At 33.2% G+C, this 5,971-nt stretch overlaps 1 pseudogene; it reads right to left on the minus strand.

The window, feature by feature from the left end:
• The window catches only part of LOC131173050 (receptor-like protein 9DC3), an 8,083-nt pseudogene extending 2,240 nt beyond the window's left edge, over positions 1-5,843 (minus strand).
• Positions 5,844-5,971: the final 128 nt, after the last annotated feature.

Here is a 5,971-nt window from a genome sequence, read left to right on the forward strand (position 1 = left end):
GTAATTGGGCATAAAAACTATGAGTGCGGCATAAAGTCATAAATAGAGGCATAAAGCCTTCACAGCGATCTTGCTAAAACAATACCCCATTGGCGTACCAATCTATTCAATCGCTTTGCGTGTCTAAGCGTTACATGGGTACATAAGTACCATTAAGTGTTAATATGCATTAGTATATCATTAATTCGTTATAAGTTTTAATTACAATTTATATCACTTAATTCTGTTCTCAGTGGAAACATAAATTTTTTTAAATCACAATTATATATAATTTATGCATTTCTCATAATTTATACATTCATTTTATCCTTCATATTGATCACAATTCACAACAATGGTCCTCATGTACCATTGTACTCAAAATACTATTCCTTTCTCTCCTAATGAGAACTAAAGTCATATTCACACATTTATGTGATTCATTTATTCATTTCAAAATTTATATGAATTATCATTTGTAATTCAAGAGATATCTTTACTTACTAGGTATTTATAATTACCCTTATTTTCTCTCATGTACCATTTAATATTAATGAGTCAATTATTTCATTATATACTCTATTATATATATTTGTTGTAACATTCTAAACTTTATTTCCTAGTGGAAATGTAATATCTAGACTCATTTTCATCTAATGCATATATTGATGAATTTCATTTACATAATTCACAATTTATCAATTATATCATCTATTTTCCTTTATAATTCCTTATCTAATTTATTACATCATTTTACATATCCTAGATTGAACATTTTTATTTATATTGATTTACAAACCACATTTCAAAATATATTAGCAATGTCTCCCAAGTTCTATTTGTGATGAGGATACAATTAGTTCTACCTATTCTCATAATTTATGTATACATTAAATCCTTTAAGTGGGGTATCATTGACTCCATTAGCAACTTAAGTTTTTTAGTAGTTACTATTCACTTGACAATTTCCCTTCAAATATTGACTTTTTAATTCATAATAAATTTGTTAAGCATAAATTCACCAAGATACCACATTTTGCATTTTAGTTTTGTTGGCATTGATTGCCAAACTCAATTCTTAACCTCCTAGGTTTTATTTTTAAATTTTTAGAATTTGAGGTCCAAATTCACTGTTCCATTGGATCTGGCTACATTAAAACTTTGACAAAACTTTATTCATGAAAGTTGTTCCTTTATGTGTCTTCTTTAATTCTCTTTTTGAATCACTCCATTTGGAGTTTTCTAGCTCAAGATATGCTAATTTTAGCAAGGCTGGCCGAATTAGTATCTACCAATTTACGGGTAGAATGTGACAGCAATTTTGGTACTTTATCTTTGTGACATTTCAAATGGTTTATGGTCAAAATTTGAGATGGTGTTCTTCATAAAAGTTGTCCTAAATTGTCTAAACTTTCTATTAATATAAAATTTAGGTCAATTGGACATTTCTACTGAGTTATGACCAAATGAACCTTTGTTCATTTGGTCATTTTATATGACAGAATGTGTGTTATTCGGATTAGGTCAATTTTTAGGCCATTCTATTGTGGTTTTCTGGGTATGGTATCTTCACAAAAAATGTCGCATTATGTGTCTAGTTTCACCTCTAATTGGTCTTGCACCAATTGGAGTTACATAGTTTGAGTTATAACCCCATAAGTACATTGGACTCAAAAGGTCGGAATGCACTCATGAAAGCGACCTCACCTTTCCTCTAATTAATGTCCCAAGTCACTCCAATTTCAGTTCAAACTACAACAAATGGTCATTAATTGACCATTAAAACAACAATTCATACTCAATTATATCAACCCCCAATTATTGATTCAAAACCCTAACCTTAATTGACCAAGGTTTCCAATTCATACATTAAGCCCCCAATTATTGTGTTAATCATAAAACTCATGTTAAGGGCAGCCAATATATCACTTTAATTCAAAGAATTCATCAAAGTCCTAACCTCTCTATGGCCATTGAAAACATAAAGTGTGCATATCAAAGTTTTTCATTTCAATTTCTCAAAATTTGCAATGTAATTCAATTTCCTAGACCTAAATTTAAAGAAAGATAAAGATAGTGGACACTAACCTCTTTGGAGCTCCTACTTGAGCTTGTAAATCTTCACAATTTCTACTTCTAATGGCTGCTTAGAGGTGATTTAAGGTGTGAGGAGAAGGTTTAGTGAAGAAAGCTCAAAATTTTATGGTGATTTATCAAAGGAATTTTTGTGAGAAGTTTTAATCAACAATGGTGGATTCTCTCCTCTCTCTCTCTTTCTCTTTGGTTCGGCACCTATGGTGAAGAAGGCAGCTGATTTATTTTGTTTTTATCTCATCTTTATTTCATTTTTATCCCTTTTTATTAGTTTGTCAAATGGTGATTGGGTGGAGCTTTTTAAATGACATCATAGTGATGTCATAAGTCCCATTTTAATTCATTTTATTTTCTTTTCTTTTCTACTCATTTTCAATTTAATTTTCATGAATTTTTATTCATATTTTTATGTCATGTAATTCACTTACATAAATGGACAAGTTTGTCAAAAATCGTCTTTGAAGTCAAATGACCAAAATGCCCTTAGTTTTGCTTATGAGACTAAAATTATTTGTCTTGATCTAAAAATTTTTCTAAGCATTTTCTTGGCATCTTAATGCCATGAAACATCAATGACTCTTCTCTGAAGTCCCAAAAATTATTTCACGGAATTTCCCTCGGGTTTAGGGCTATTAGGCGTGAAGACAACTTCAGTTAGGTCACCCATCGCTAGAACAGGCTCATTTACTTCATTGTATTTTATTTCTAAAATTTTTACTTAATTTTTCTTACTATTATTTGGTCTATTTATGACTACTCACTCTAGTCTAAATATAGTTTGAGACATTTTAGCTGTCAGGACAGATATCGATCACCGGAACATTAGAACGTACGAACTACCTAAAGTGAGAGTGTTACAATGCTAATACAATTCTCCATCCAAATCCATTTTTTGACTTGGAATCATTTTCTATTGATGCTGTTGGTTGTTGCCTCTCTCCGTTGTCACATTTTTCTAGTGGAAATCCACACAATCCTAAATTTCCTTCATATGAAGCATTATCAAATGTGTTGAAGCTGCTTTCCTTGGTATAGGTCCTTTCAGTTGATTATGTGAAACTCGAAATAATTGGAGAACTGTTAAATCTACCCACTGCGTAGGAATCCTTCCAACAAGAAGATTTGAAGAGAGGTCTAGTGATTCCAAATTGCTCAAATTACCCAATGATGGTTGAATATTGCCTATAAGTTGATTGTGAAATAAGTTGAGCTGCTTAAGTGATTTAAGTTTTCCAATCGACTGTGGAATTTTTCCAGTGAATTTATTGCTTGACAAATCAATGGTTGTAAGAAGTGATTGGACAACTCAATCTCTAATCCTTTGAATGTCAAACACCTTTGAATAATCATAAGAATAATTTGGTGCCGCCATGTATTCCATTTTCAAATCAAAGTTCATGATTGCTTTGAAATTATTGAAATACTCTGCAGTAAAGGTCGATAAAGATGTTATGAGAGAGGTAAAAATTCATAGCTTTGAGAAAGAATAAGCTGAGAGGACCCTTTCACCAAACCATGGAGTTTATTGGATTGCAGCACTAAAACCCGCATCTTGAAAGAGTTTCTAGAAAATGAGGAAATGTGTCATCTATATTATTGTTGCCAAGATCTAAAATTTCCAAATATTTACAATTGGAGATGGGCGGTGGAATTTTCTCTGCAATTGATTTCTATTAAAGTTCAAATATCTCAAGTTGTTGCCAATGGAAAATATTTGAGGATGGTTCCATGGAAATTGTTCATGCCAGGCAATCTTGAAAGGGTGTTGCTGAAATTTCCTAAACATTGTGGGATGAAGCCGTTCAAACTATTGTTGACAAGTCAAGACTTTCAAGGAATTTTAGATTGCAAACTGCAGAAGACACTTCTCCTATCAACTTATTGGAAGAGAGAATGAGAACTCTCAAGTCTACAAATTTGAAAATTGAACTTGGAATTAGGCCGTGCAACTTGTTATTGCTCAAATCAATATAACTCAATAGATTATCTTGGAATGGACCTGAATGAGGTAGGGTAAACAGAGACGAGGGTATTGTTGCATTTAAGAAGTTATTGGACAAATCTAGACGATATAGATATGAAAACCTGCCTAATTGGAAAGGGATGGGGCCTGTAAACCGATTATCTGATAAGCTAAAATCAAAAAGTTGTGTGAAGTTCATAAAATAATTATGAATTTGGCCATCAAAATTGTTGTTTTGGAGGTTCAAAGTTTCAAGCTGTTTAAGGTTCTCAAATGAGGAGGGAATCTCACCACTGAAATTGTTACAGGAGAGGTCCAACGAAAAGAGTTGCTTAAGGCTTCCAACTGAGGATGGAATTTGACCACTGAAATTATTTAAGGAGAGATCCAAAACAGTGAGTTGAGCCAACTTACCCAACAATTCCAATTTTGAAACTCTAAAATTGCAGCGAGCGAGCCTCAAAGTTTCCAAAGACTTGAAATTACTAATAAAACCATGGTCTAAATATATCGGAAATTGTGTCGAAGAAAGAGACAAAGACCTGAGGGAATTATTCCAATTATGCCGAGGTAAGGAACCGTTGAGATCTTCATTGTATGGTAACTCGAGCAATTGGAGGTTGGGTAATTTAATTATGTTGTCTGGGAATTTCCCTTTCAATTCACAAGACCAGAGTGCAAGTGATGATAAAGAAGAAGAGAGATTCATCAAAGAACAAGGTTCAACCATGGACATGTTTGCAAAGCTCAAGTCTAAATCTCTTATTAGGGTTAGATTTCTAACAAGCTTGTCAAAAATCATTGGTTCTATTGTCAAACCATTGGGAGAAAGATCAAGTGAAACCGGATAGATGACTCATATCTGGGAATCTTCCTTGCAAATGACTAAGTTTGAGTGATGTAAGAGATGAAGACAAATTCATCAAGGAACTAGGTGCAGTCAAAGACATGTTTACATGAATCAAGTTCAATTCTCGTAATTGGGTTAGATTTTGAACAATCTTGTTAAAAATAGTGGTTTCTAGTATCAAATCAAAGTTGAAAGAAAGATCAAGTGAAACCAATCTGGATAGATGACTGATATCTGGGAATTTTCTTTGCAATTTACAAAATTCAAGTTTGAGAGATGCTAAAGAAGAAGACAAATTCATCAAGGAACTAGGTGAAACCAAAGACCTGTCTACATCCCTCAAGTCCAATTTCTGTAACTAGGTTAGGTTTTGAACAAGCTTGTTAAAAATAGTGGTTTCTAGTATCAAATAATAGTTCCTATAAAGATCAAGAGAAACCAAACTTGATAGATGAGAAATTTCTAAAGGAAATTGGCCTACAAATTTGAACTGCTTAAGTTAAGATATGTTAAATTCGAAAACTGGCCAAACTGGGATGAAATATAAGAACTGTTGAAATCATTGTAAGAGAGGTCGAGTTTTTGAAGATGAGGAAGGAAGAAGAGAGGATTGTTAGAATAGATGGTACCATAGAGCAAGCTATTAGAAAGGCTGAGGCCAATTACATTCCCCGTTTCTATATCGCAAGTGACCCCATCCCACAAGCAGCAATTTGTATCATCTTTCCAGGACTCTGTCTTGTGATAAGGCTTGGGATAAGGGGAAATCCCAGTAGAAGGAGCACTTTTAATGGAAAAGGTTTTCTTGAATTGGAGCAAGGCTCGGCCCTGGTCATGTTGGCACAGCATGGCTGCAGAGGAGGAATTGAAAGAAAAAGAGAGAGAAGAAGAAGCTTGAAAATGAAAGTGAAACAAAAGGAAGCAGAGAAAGTGAGCAAGCCATAGAAGACTACCCATTCTCCAGAACAAATTTAGAAGTAGGAAGTGAAAAGCTAAAATTGAAAAGTTGAGTTATTAAAAATTTGTGTAAGCATTTGCTATTTATAAGTGGATGAATGAATTTTGGAGAGAAAAAAATGCATATT

The sequence above is a fragment of the Hevea brasiliensis genome, chromosome 14 (assembly GCF_030052815.1).
Source record: "Hevea brasiliensis isolate MT/VB/25A 57/8 chromosome 14, ASM3005281v1, whole genome shotgun sequence".
In the NCBI taxonomy this organism is placed as follows: domain Eukaryota; kingdom Viridiplantae; phylum Streptophyta; class Magnoliopsida; order Malpighiales; family Euphorbiaceae; genus Hevea; species Hevea brasiliensis.